Raw genomic sequence first — 14,336 nt, forward strand, 5'->3', positions numbered from 1 at the left:
CTCTGCATGATTAGAGAGAGTAAAAGGGACAGAGGTTAGTATTTTCAGTTTGCTCATCACGTCTACTGAAATGAGCATTATTATCAGATTATTTTTTAAAAATCACAGTTCAAATAGAAAAGAGGCTCAGGTGCATGAAGGTCACTTAAAATATTACCTGATGAGTCATGCTTGGTCAAATTCCCTGGACAGAATTCAAGTTCCAAGGACTTTGAATATGACAAAGTAGATTTGTTTTTTCTTATATCAAATGATGCTGCCTCTTGTCATAGCTCACATTTTAATTTGCACTTGCAGTGGGTTTTGGTTTTTTACATTTTTTAAAATATATACATTTATAACATATTTCACTGCTAAGAGCCTATCTCTAAAACTTCAGCACATCTCCAAGCACCAAGTAAAAAACCTTGTCAATAACAACTCACATTTCAAGGATCAATTCATTGTAAGCAAGTGTGCTAGGCACAAGTGATGCTCATATGTAAAAACTACCACACTCATAGCCACTTTGGGTTCCTCATCTCTGAATTAACAAAGAAAAGAGTTACAGTACTGGCTGGGGTAATCAATCCTGACTACTAAGGGGAAGTTGGACTACTACTCCACAACAGAGGTAAGGAAGAGTATGTCTGGAATACAGAAGATCCCTCAGGGAGTCTTTTAGTATTACCACATTGTGTAATTAAGGTCAATGGAAAACTACAACAACTCAACCCAAGCAGGACTAGTAATGGCCAAGACCCTTCAGAAATGAAGGTTTGGTCAAGGTAAATAAACAAGGTACCTCAAGGTAAATAAGCATGGCCAGCTAAGGAACTTACTGAAGGCAAAGGAAATACAGGATGGACAGTAGTACAAGAAGGTAGTCATAAATACCAGCTACAATCCCGTGACCAGTCACAGAAACAAGGACAGTAATTGTCATGAATATTTTCTCCTTATTTTGATACGAATATTTGTGTGTAGCATTGTTTTATTTCCTCTTATTCCCTTATCATATAAGATTATTAATTTTATATCAGTATTTAAGTACTGTGACCTTTATATCATAGCTTTTAAGTTACAGGGTATCGAGGAGAAAGTCAACATTGTTCAAGGAAACATCAGAGGACTGTGGATAGATCTGTGAATAACAAGACAGGGAAGTCAGGATGAGTAGTAGCAGGTCTGGGAGGGTAAACCAGGAGTCTGGTTTGGAAAATATATATTGTTTGAAATACTAACTAGGTGTTTTGGTGGGAATATTATGTTGTCAGATTATTTTAGCATGGAATTCATGGAAAAAGTAATATATAACTTGGAGTCATCAGTATATAGATTCTTGTAACCTAAGTGATTGGATGAGACCACTTAAAAGTGTGCATGTAGAAGAGAAGTCTAATGTTAGGTTAAAGTGTGTAGTGAGAAATTATTCAAGCATGACTGATAAGCTTTTTTTTTTTTTTTTTAACATCTTTACTGTAGTATAAGTGCTTTAAAATAGTGTGTTAGTTTCTGCTTTATAACAAAGTGAATCAGCTATATATATACATATATCCCCATATCTCTTCTCTCTTGTGTCTCCCTCCCTCCCACCCTCCCTATCCCACCCCTCTAGGTGGTCACAAAGCACCAAGAGCTGATCTCCCTGTGCTGTGCGGCTGCTTTCCATTAGCTATCTATTTTACATTTGGTAGTGTATATATGTCCATGCCACGCTCTCACTTTGTCACAGCTTATCCTTCCCCCTCCCCATGTTCTCAAGTCCATTCTCTACTAGGTCTGCGTCTTTATTCCTGTCCTGCCCCTAGGTTCTTCATGACCATTTTTTTTTTTTTTAGATTCCATATATATGAGTTAGCATACGGTACTTGTTTTTCTCTTTCTGACTTACTTCACTCTGTGTGACAGACTCTAGATCCATCCATCTCGCTACAAATAACTCAATTTCGTTTCTTTTTATGGCTGAGGGTTATTCCATTGTGTATATGTGCCACATATATCCATTCATGTGTCGATGGAAACTTAGGTTGCTTCCATGTCCTGGCTACTGTAAACAGAGCTGCAGTGAACATTGTGGTACATGACTCTTTTTGAGGCAAGAATATACAATGTAGAAAAGACAGCCTCTTCAATAAGTGGTGCTGGGAAATCTGGACAGCTACATGTAAAAGAATGAAATTAGAACACTCCCTAACACCATAAGCAAAAATAAACTCAAAATGGATTAAAGACCTAAATGTAAGTCCAGACACTATAAAACTCTTATAGGAAAACACAGGCAGAGCACTCTATGACATAAATCACAGCAAAATCCTTTTTGACCCACCTCCTAGAGAAATGGAAATAAAAACAAAAATAAACAAATGGGACCTAATGAAACTTAAAAGCTTTTGCACAGCAAAGGAAACCATAAACAAGACTGATAACTTTTTAAGTTTAGAGATTTAGTTTAATGTCAATGATGTACTTCATAGAGTTATTTGAGGGTCACAGTGAAGAGACTCTGAGCTCAACCACAGGTTTATAAAACTTAAGGCAATACAGTACAAGGTCCAATAAATGAAGTATTAATTTCAGTGATGTATTTGTAATAGGGAAGAACAAATCTGACTCCATAGTAGATCCATTTCTTTGACTTTAACCTTTGTATTCTATTGCTTTTGCTACAAGTTAATCACTAAAGGGATTCTGCCTATAGTTTAAAGTATACATAGTGGCCTATCTCTAGGAACCCTGCCTTCCATGCCTGTGTGTTAAGCTAAAATACCTTTGTTTAGCTCACAGGAAATATCCTGACCAGGCCCACTTGAGAATGGCTAGAGGAAAGAAGAAATTAATACATCCCCTCCAGAGTCTGGCCTGAACCAGGAAATATTTGCAACAATTTATCACCTTTTTCACTTTATGTCTTCACCTCCCTCTCTTTGTTCTATAAAAGAAACTAGCATCCAAACCCAGGCAAGATGGTTCTTTGGGACACTGGTCCACCATCTTCTCAGTCTGCCGGCTTTCTGAATACAGTCACTAACATATATTTTTACATTAGTTTTCAAGATGAGCATAGATGTAAAAGACATCAGAAACATTAAATAATTTAATGTTGTTGTTGTTTTAACTATGCTAAAATTTTCTTCCCAACACTATTATTTTTTCTGAAACTTGACAGAAAAACTTAGGTGTTTTTTTCCATTTCCTGTTCTGTTATCTAGTATATTATTTCTACAGGCAATTTAATGGTAAAATTACATATACCACTTTCATGGAAAAGCCTATGACCTTATGTTTCCCATCTGAATTTCATCCCCAACTAAGCACAGCATTTGATAGGAATGTGTCCTTCAGATGTTTCTCAAAAGTAAATACAGTTTAAAAATATCAACCTAACTTAATCAAGCACCAATTTAATATATTTAAAGGTGTGTTTTATTATCCATGACTAAAGCAGCAATATATATAAATATATGCCTATATATTTTAAGACAACTGATTACCAAGACTAGTTTCCTGGACCTTAAATAAATTGTGAGCCATGAAGGTCCTATCCCAGGGTACTTAGTGGTTGGCTGCTGTGCTAAATTGTGCATAAGATTAAGAGCAGTTCTTCCATGATGTCAGTTTCCTTGGTAAAGCAGTGCTCCTGCAGTGTTCATTATGTTTTCTAAGCTGATTCAGTGACTAGTCACGCCACAGCTCAGACTATAGAATAAAGACCAATAGGAAAGAACTGCGCAAAGTAATTCACTATCATAAGAGGCAATCAAACAATTCTTAGCATAATTCAGCTCATTTCCTTAATATTTCAACTTTCAGAAATTGAGAGCATTTTGTTGCTACAGATATATAGGATCCATATGCTGTCACATAAGCCTAAGCACCAATACAAAATGAAGCATTTCCATTTTCCCTTATGTCACTATTGTTTTCAAACACATACATAAATCATGAATTATTTACTTTACCTTTTTTTAAAAAAAGGATGTTATAAAACATATAGTTTTTCTCGAATAAGCTATTTTGCCATAACTACTTCCCAATATTTGTCAAAATTAAATAAGATTCAAAAATTTTGTGAATAATGTTTAAGGAATTAAAGGTAAAATACTGTCTCCAACAAAGTTATGCAGAACCAATTCTTCACAAGACATTTTGACAGGAGCTAGCAGAATACATACACACACAATGATAGAGGAAAAAGATATAAGAAATGTTCATAAAACTTGAATGACACATCGCTGCATTTAATGGTATTTTAACGAATACTTTATTTATTTTTTAAAATTTATTTATTTTACTTATATTTTTGGCTGCATTGGGTCTTCGTTGCTGCATGCAGGTTTTCTCTAGTTGTGGTGAGCGGGGTCTACTCTTCATTGCGATGTGCAGGCTTCTCATTGCGGTGGCTTCTCTTGTTGCGGAGCACAGGCTCTAGGCGCGTGAGCTTCAGTAGTTGTGGCACGTGGGCTCAGTAGTTGTGGCTCGCGGGCTCTAGAGCGCAGGCTCAGTAGCTGTGGCTCATGGGCTTAGTTGCTCCGTGGCATGTGGGATCTTCCCGGACCAGGGCTCGAAACCGTGTCCCCAGCACTGGCAGGCAGATTCTTAACCACTGCACCACCAGGGAAGCCCTAACGAGTATTTTAAAATGTAGAGAAGTCTAGAATTTTATTATATGTAGAGAAAATGAATTTAAAATTTAAAGTTATCGATTACTTCTACTAAAAATTAGTTTTATTATCAATTTTCTGAAATTTTTACTATTGAGTAGAAACAGTGTTGTGAAAAAATTCATTCTATTGTTATTATCAGATGTTATTATCAGATATAATTTTGTTTATCCCAATGCCTAATTCAGTGGTCTGGGACGGGTAAAAGAAAGTTATAGTTTATGATGCCATGTAAATAAATGTAGCTTTGGATATACTACACCTAGTGATTATACCTGTGTGTATTCATTTGCATTCCTGACTAAGCTATGTAGAACTCAGGGGAGACATTCTTTGTTTAGAAAAATAAGCATATCGGTGTGGTTTGTTAGAGTGTTATAATATATTAAATTTTACTTCACTGACCAAAAAGTTTAGGACTCCATTATAATCATTTAAAATTTTGCCCAAGAATAATCCCTGAACTAAGCAATATTTTAATTTGTGTCTGCTGTACATAGAATGGCCTAGTTAGGAATAAATAAGCAAATAAGTGAGTAAATGGATGCATATGAGAATGAATAAATGAATAGCAGGGTGCACCGCTGGGGAACATATTAGCAGTGTCTCCTTTTCAGAGGTACTTCTCACCATACATGCTCAGAAGAACTGGACTAATACATAATTTACCTCACTGGATTTCAATAATTTTAAATTTGTATTATTATTATTAATGATCAAGTAACATCAACAAAACTTATGTAATGACATTTTCTGCTTCTGGCCTTAAACTGCTTTGCATATGGTCTCATAACCTCAAGTACTTTTCTTACTCAAATATACTACATGGATAAAGAAACTGGACTAGTTCACTGCCATAAAACTTGAAGTGACTGTAGCATTTATACTTCCTATAATTTCTATTGTTATGCCTGTGTATGCATGTTTATATATATATATTATATATATAATGTTTAAACATTTTTATGTCTAAAATCAAACGTCCTCTCATTTGTATTTTAGCTTTCGACTACAGTTTATATTTTCTTACAGATTTCTTCCTTTTCAACATCTTAAATCATACATATACACACCTTATTTATAAAGTACATTAATTTTGCCACAATTAACCTAATTCCTTGACTCAGAAAATTTACTTTTGCTTATGAGTGAATTTACATTATTGCTATGATTTTAGTTTGAAATTAATTGTACTAAGTTTCTCATGCTGAATAATTAATTAGAAATGCATTTCATTGATGTAGCATGCAATTATAGCACACTCATTAAGCATCTACTTTATCCTGGGCTTACTCTATTTCACCCTATAATTCAATAATTGCTTGGGTGTCACCTGTCTTCAAAGCTCCAGATTAGTACAGGATTATATGTAGCCTAAAATTAGGTTAGCTGTCAGGTAACGTAGCTTAGAAATAGGAACATTCTGACAACATTGGAATTCTTTATAATAGAGAAAAACAACAAGTAGAAGTATCATTGGACCATACCCTTTTCCAATTACCAGGGCTACTTTAAAGTCCTGTGTATTAGATGGAGGATTCTTTGTCATAATTTGCATTTGAAGTGGGTTTAATGCCTCAGTCAGAATTTCTGTCGACGAATCCTGATTGTCTGAAGACTCTGAAGTAAAATAAATGCTGAGTTTTCAAACAAGTTTTGCTTTTAAAGGCTAGTAATAAAAGAACGAAAAAGAGGCTTTTATAAAATATTTTTTTAAACCTTCAGTGTCACGTAAAGTTCCACAAGAATTTCCATTACAAGCATTATTTTTGAAGGATTTAGATCCTGGTAGCTGAAATTTGAAACAAAGGTCTTCAGTCTCAGATACTTATTATTTCTTTAAACAAGAAAGCAAGAAGTCTGCACCATTTTTCAGTGGCAAGAACAGAAAATATATTGTAAAGAAATGGGATTTTGAATAGAGAGCACTGAAGTCTAAAACACATTATTAAGTATGAATGCTGAAAAACACAAAATGACAGGCATTACGGTATCTTGTGAAATTCAAGTATAATACAGAATCCTCACTATCATTATTCATCTTCCAAGTTTTAGCATCTTTACTTAATCTTTGGAGATCTGCCTATTTACTAAAATTCTAAAATTCACTTTAGTGATCAGAATATGCTATCGCTTTATTTGTAATAATATGTTTAAACCACATTAAAATCCGAGAGTATTATCTGAGATTTGAAGTCTTATGGGGTCTAAGTATTTTCTTACAAGGCCTATTTCTACATCCATGTAGCAGCCTCATGATCTGGAGTGAATAGATGAGTAAGTGATGTCTGAGCAGTATTTATGAGCTAGTTTAAATTAGATGATGATCTATAAAGCTGTGGAGAACAATTAAGCAGAAAATACTTGTTCCTTAGCGCCTTATCTCCTCATTGGGGATCAATTTTCCAGACACAGTGACTTCCAGACTTCCCCACGTTCTCCAAACCCTGACAAAATAGAGCTTTGCCTGTGGCATCTACTACTTTAAAATGGAATAGTCCTCTGCCCACCATCATTCTTTAAAGATGATAGGCAAAAACTGGAACATATTTAGAAAGGCTAATCAAGTTGGTGAGAGGGCTTAACAGCAGGTCAATTGTTAAAATCACTGTCACATCAGGATTTTACTTTTTACGGCTTTGCTTGTTAGTGGCTCTACCTTTTCTTTTTCATTATTTATAAGGCCTTTGCCAGAGATGGCCTAAGAGATTTCTCCACTTCGTATTGGTTAATTTAAATAGTTACATTTTTTACCTAATGTAAAAGATAATTGTAGTGGCTAAGAAAGTTTATTATTATTAGCTCAGTAATTTTATTTATTTATTCACTCATTTGAAAATAATTTTTGAGAATCTAATTGCCTATTTCAGGTACTAAACATAGAAAAAGAAATAAAGCATAGTGCTTACCTCTAAGTAGCTTATACATTCTATAGTCTAGTAAGGAAGATAGGTTCACAGACAATAATTACAGCCCAAGGTATTTAGTGCTTTGATGGAGTTATGCAGAATGTTGCAGACTCAAGAATTTAGGAAATGTCTCAAGTGAAGTTGATGGCCTACCCTCGATCTTACAGGATTAATAGACCCTTGACAAGCAGATGATGAGAGGAAAGGCAGAATTCTAGGTGAGAATTATATGTGAATTGTCTTAAACATTATGAGCACGGTAACTAATCCAATGTAACTGTAGCACAGTGTGTTATGAGCCAACCAGATATGAGATGGGAGATGTAGGTTCAATTTATGAAGGGCCTTTGATCCCATCTTTTATCTTGCACATAATGAGGAATCAGAACCACTCCTGGAGCTGGTGTTGGTATAAGCTTTCATGTGTAATAGGATGCAAGTAAGAAAGTTGGTTAACCAAGCACAGTTGAATTATTTACTCTTAGAGTAAGGAAAGTAGGTCCTGAGTTAGAAAACTAACAGCGTGTGTCCATTACAGATAGGTTTTAAATAATAAAGTGAATAAACCCAAATGATGTAAACTTAGAATTAAAAAACAGATTATCATTTCCCTTGAAATATTAAACTTTTATTAATTAGCTGTAATCAAATTTCCTCATTGGCTTTACATTTAGCTTTTGTAAAATTGTCTCTCCCCATACTATAAATACAGTTGAGGCAGAAGTAGCTTACAAGAGGAAATGTTTATTACTGGGCTTAAAACTCTTCTTATTGCACTGAATAAATACAGAGCAAATAACTAAATGAACTTTGGACTTGAATTCGCATTTTACCTTCTAATTCACTAGATAACTTTTACAGCTTTGTGACATCCAGATATTTGAAGGGCTTTCCCTTTGTCATCAAAGTTCTTATATAGAAATGTATTTTAACGGATTCATAATATTCTGTTATTCAGATCTGTCTGCAGAAGAACTATGAAGTCAGAATAAATTTAGGAAAAACTGGGTAATTTTCTCCTAAAAGGAAACACTATTTTAACTCTCAAAATCTGAATGATTAATGGGGTCATATGGTACAAACTTGATAACTGCAAAATAGTCAATCGTGCTGTTGTCTCAATCAGCTGTGTCTGTTCCCTCATGTACTCAACCCACTCACCTCCTGCCTCTATGGCTTCCATATCCCAAAGGCTGAGAAACATATTCTCTAAAAATGTTTCAACAGAAAACTTCTGATTGCTTTCATCTTACTGGATAAATGAGCTCTTTAGCTATCATCATGAAATTTTAAACATCACCATTCCTAAAGTTCACTATCACTGGAGTTCCTAAAACCGCCAAGGTGTCTATTCAGATGATTCTCCTACCAAAAACAAAACAAAAAATCTGTACTTGGCAAATCTCATAGCAAAGTGTCTAGTATTTAGCAGGCATACAAGTACCAGGCTGATGGCTAACAGTGTAGGCTGGTAATAACATGGCAGACATTGATTACTCACTTATTCTTTTTCCAGGGCACACCAGTAGATTACACTTCAGTTATATATGGTCAATCGTCCACCAATGGAAGATGTGGAATTATTTTCTCAGGGAGATAATGAGTCAGATTTAAATTTTAAAAATTTACACTGGCAGAGATGCAGAGAATAAATAAATGGTTAGGAAAATTCTTATTTGGGAAAATAATAAATAAACTCTTGGACATGTTGATTTGAATTGCCAGTTCAACAAAAAAATGAGTATGTCTAGGGGACAATTAGATAGTGGAGTGTGAACTTTAGAGGTAAGTTCTGGGCAGAAAATATACATTTGAGATTTATGAACATATTATGACAACTGAGTACATGTTTATGGATTTGGTTAATTAAGGAAAAATACTGATTGAAAAAGACCTAAAGCCAGGCATGTGGATTTCCTCTATTTCATGTTCAGAAGGAAACAATTAGTAAGGAGAGAATACTGAGAATAAATGGCAAGAGATGTAGGTGGTAACTTGGAGAATTTATATCAGGAAAAAAAAAAAAAAACGGTGCTGTGGTTATGAGGGTCAAGAAAAGATAAGCAATTTTCTCAAGCTGACAGAGTTAACGAACTGAGTACCTACGACGGAGCTGGAATTTTGAAGCCAGGAGAGCTATCTTTAGGGACCTTGCTTTGAAACACATGCTCACTTATGTGAATTATTTTCCTATCCACAAATTACTGCCCGAACTGCCAGTGAAATCATCAGTAATGAACTGTATTGCCTGTTACTGACCGTTTCTTTGGGCACATTTTCAAATGTTTCCATGTTCTATTGCCATTAAGATAAAAATCTGAAGAGGTAAGTTGATATTTATACAAGCTAAAATGGTTTTCTTTCTTAAATGAAATTTGCTTAAGGATAAAACACTGAAATGAAAACATAAATGTAAATATCACTTTTTATTAAATCAGCGAGTGTGCCTACTATATGCCTGCTGGGATTATCCATTCGTTTTACAGGTCATTATATAATTTACTTTCGTCTATAACTCGATGGATATTTTCCTCAAGAACATGACGACCTCCATAATATTGGTAGTAATATTTTTTGGACAACTCCTAATTTCCAGGATTATGCAAGTACTTTACAATCATTACATCACTTATCCTGAGGGCCTATGATGTTCGTAGAATGTTGTGAGCATTGAATAGGATAACACAGGGTTAGACTTTAGGTCAGATACTTACTACTAAACCAGCCATACAAAATATGTATAACCATTAATTTCATTGCAAAAGAAGTTGATTGAGGCTTAAGTGTATTACATAGCACGCCCCAAATCACATGAAACAGGGACGAAACCCTGGGGCTGTTCAGGGCCATACGGCATACACATATACTGTCTGACAGACTGCTTTTCATACCAGTATCATTCACAAGCTCCTTTGAGATGTCTAATCGCTTTCTTCAGGAGTCTGTAGATATTCTAAAAGAAGAAAGCCGAATTTTAAAAATCTAGATTCCATTTTATCTTACTGTTTTGCAATACTGATGTGTGTATGTGTATTAAAGAATTACAGTTTATTGAGCATCCAACAAATTCAGGATTTGTGCTAAGCATGTGCATAAGTTGTCTCAGCAAAGAGGAAGGAGTGTCAGAACATCTGAATTCTAGTCATTTCTCTAATACTCTCATATCATTTGACTAGCTCTATTTAGGTTCTTTGAATGCAAGGAAAGAAAAGGGAACTCTTGTTACTTAGCAAAAAGTGAATTATTGGGAAGAATGTCATTATACATTTGTCAAAATCCACAGAATGTACGTCAAGAGTGAACCCTGGGGCTTCCCTGGTGGCGCAGTGGTTGAGAGTCCGCCTGTCGATGCAGGGGACGTGGATTCGTGCCCCGGTCCGGGAAGATCCCACATGCTGTGGAGCGGCTGAGCCCGTGAGCCATGGCCACTGAGCCTGCGCGTCTGGAGCCTGTGCTCCACAACGGGAGAGGCCGCAACAGTGAGAGGCCTGTGTACCACAAAAAAAAAAAAAAAAAGAGTGAACCCTGGTGTATACTATGGACTTTGGGTTATAATGATGTGTCAATTTAAGTTCATCAATTGTAGCAAATGGACCGCTTCAGCCAGGGATGTCCATAGTAGGGGAAGCTGTGGAGTGGGGGACAGGAGAGATATGGGAACCCCCTTTACTTTTTTTTGTGTGTGTGTGTATTCATTTTTTTATTGAAGTATCGTTGATTACAATATTGTGTTAGTTTCAGGTGTACAACAAAATGATTCATATATATATATTCTTTTTCAGATTCTTTTCCATCATAGGTTATTATAAGATATTAAATATAGTTCCCTTCCTCTGTACTTTCTACTTGATCTTGGTATGAACCTAAAACTGCTCAAAAAAAGTCTATTTTCAAAAAATCCCACAAATTATAATCTACTATATTTATAAATAATGTATTAACTTTTAAGCATTCATTTTTATCTACTAAAAGCTTCCTTATCCCTTATTTCTTCTATCATACTCTAAAGGTAGTCACAAAACAAAATGTGTGAAAGTGCTTTGAAAACTGTTACCTAAAAATATTGTTTTTACTTTAAGTTACGGAAATTGAGTAAATGTGGAAAATAATCTCAATGTGTACAGAGGGTAATAGTGAACAGAATTAAAGATAGAAGACATTAAATATACCATTTATACCTTTCTATTTTTCATGTTCCATTTATTGTTTCTTGCTTTCAGAATTCCTGTTGAACACAGGCATTATCTGGGTCCTCAGGACTATTATTATTATTATTATTAACGCCTCATGGCATTACCTTAGAAAAACATTTTTACTGTGCGACTCACTAAATGATACCTTGATTCCACATTTCTTAATAAATTAGAATGAGATGTGTTCTCCTACATTGAAGATTCTCTACAAATATTGATCTGAGGTGGGAGCCACAGAAGGGACATTGTCTGTCTTTCACCTCAGGTGCTTCCTAGGATGGCTGTGAATTCAGTGATGTGATTCTTTGGAACTTCTTCCTACCATTTCCTTCTTCCTGCAAGGAGGCCTAGAAATATGCTGGCCACGTACAGGCCATTACTTAATGGAAAGAGGTTTTCTTTTGGAATTAATTAGATGTTGGGCCCAGCAAAGAAAATTTATGTAGCAGCAGCAGTTCCACTTCCTTTTAAAGAAGAGGAAGAATTGAGTAAATTAGGGTGAAAAATGAACCCTTGAAAATAAAAATTTGGAGAGAAAGAACACATAAGGAACAAATTATTTTTTACAAGAAACTCTTGAATGGAAAATCGTCCTAACAAATGGGTGTTCAGTCTCCACTTTATCATTGCCCAAGATCAACACACAGGACACAGGCTATTTAAAAACATGGGTTTGTTCAAAGTACAACCATGTGTTGTCAAGTATTTTTTAATGCAAGATAAAAGGTGCAGCTGTGAGCAGCATGTTAATTTCAACAGAAAACATCTTTCCCTTATCAAGGTCAAATAAAAATTTTAAAATGTTATGGCAAGTGGTAATTTTCCAACAACAGCATCAGCTAGAATACACGTGGTAAGAGTGACAGCAAGGGATTGTTGGTTATGTTCTTTGATTAAATGGCTAGGGTTCAATTTATTTTCGAAAAATGCAGACCAATACAATTCTTATCATATTTTTCCATTGCAATTTATATTAGGCAGAGCTCTTACAGCATCAAGCCCCTAGCGACAAGAGTCTAAAACTAAATGATTATTTCAACGGGGATAAGGGAGAACATTTTAAAACATTCACTACTGCTATAGTCCAAATGCTTTTCATGGCTTGCCATGTTCTACTCATTCCAATTAAGAATTCTACTATTAAATTAACATTTAATTATTTTGATATTGTGACCACTTGAAACAGACAAGTACACACTGAACTAATCCATAATGTGCAAAAAGCACACAGGCCATTTTCTCAAAATAGTCATTGTTACGCTTTTGCTGACAAGAGTAGGAACTGCAAGTCAAAAATATGAATATGCTCTCAATAGAATAATATAATCTTTAGTTTTCATCATTTTAAATTTGAAAATAGCATAACTGAATTATTTCTGTCATGCCATGGTAAGATGGAAAAAAAGAGGAGCAAACATTTTTAACTTGATGTTGGTGAGTAGCTTTAGCAAAACAATTCGCTGTAGAGCTCTACTCAAACGTGTACTTGTTTATCATGGAGAAGAACTCAGTAAAGAGGAATAATATATGGTTATAAATATTTGGATAAAAAAAATCACTGATCCATTGTTGGTGATCCCCCAAGTGTTTTTCCATTAGCAATATAAGGGTTGTCTACCCCTGAACTAAACACTGAATGTATAATAATTATGTGATAGTTGCTAATAAGTAACTCAGTCTTCTACTGTCATAGGAAAACAATCTTTGAGAAGAGGACCTAGCATATCATAACCAAAATCTGTATTAGTTTCCTATTGTTGTATTAACAAATTACCACAAATTTTATTCCTCAAAACCACACGAATTTATTATTGTACAGTACTGGAGATCAGAAGTCCAAAATTGCTGTAACAGAGCTAAGATCAAGGTGTCTGCAGAGCTACATTCCTTTCCTTCTAGGAAAGAATTTCTTCTTTGCCTTTCCTATATTCTGGAGGCTGCACAAATTTCTTAAGTTGTGGTCCCCTCCCAGCAATGGCAACAGTCTAATGCCAAAAACAGCACACATTATGTGATAAATATATATATATATACATTAGTAAAAGAATGATTTCTATAAGTTAACTGTTACAGAGTCATTTTTTCCACTTGCATTTTAATTCTGAACATTTAGGAGGACAGAGTGCATTAAGGAAAAGATAATATACTAGAGATCTAGAAAATCTTCTCAGAGAAATAATGCTACATACAATTTTGAGAGTATGGCCTCAACTAATTGAATATCTTGGCTACCTCATAAGAATTATTTCCAATATGAATAATATCTGTTAAGTGATAGTGCCAATATCATGTGATCTAAGACACATATCTTTCTAATACTATCATAAAGTTTTAAATTAATACTGACATTTAAATATAATCGGGCCAATTTTTCCAATTACTCTTTTGCAAATCGTTCTGATATATTTCTGCACTCGTGGATTTAGTGGCTTCTGCTTAATTAAAAATAAATTGGATATATTGGTAGCAAACAATCAATCTACAAGTTATTTATTACACTTAGCATAATTATTGCTATGTGCGAATGTACTAGATTTCAATATGATGAAAACAGACAAAACTGTTTATAAACATTCACATATGAACTTTAG

Source organism: Phocoena sinus, chromosome 18, assembly GCF_008692025.1.
Source record: "Phocoena sinus isolate mPhoSin1 chromosome 18, mPhoSin1.pri, whole genome shotgun sequence".
NCBI lineage: Eukaryota > Metazoa > Chordata > Mammalia > Artiodactyla > Phocoenidae > Phocoena > Phocoena sinus.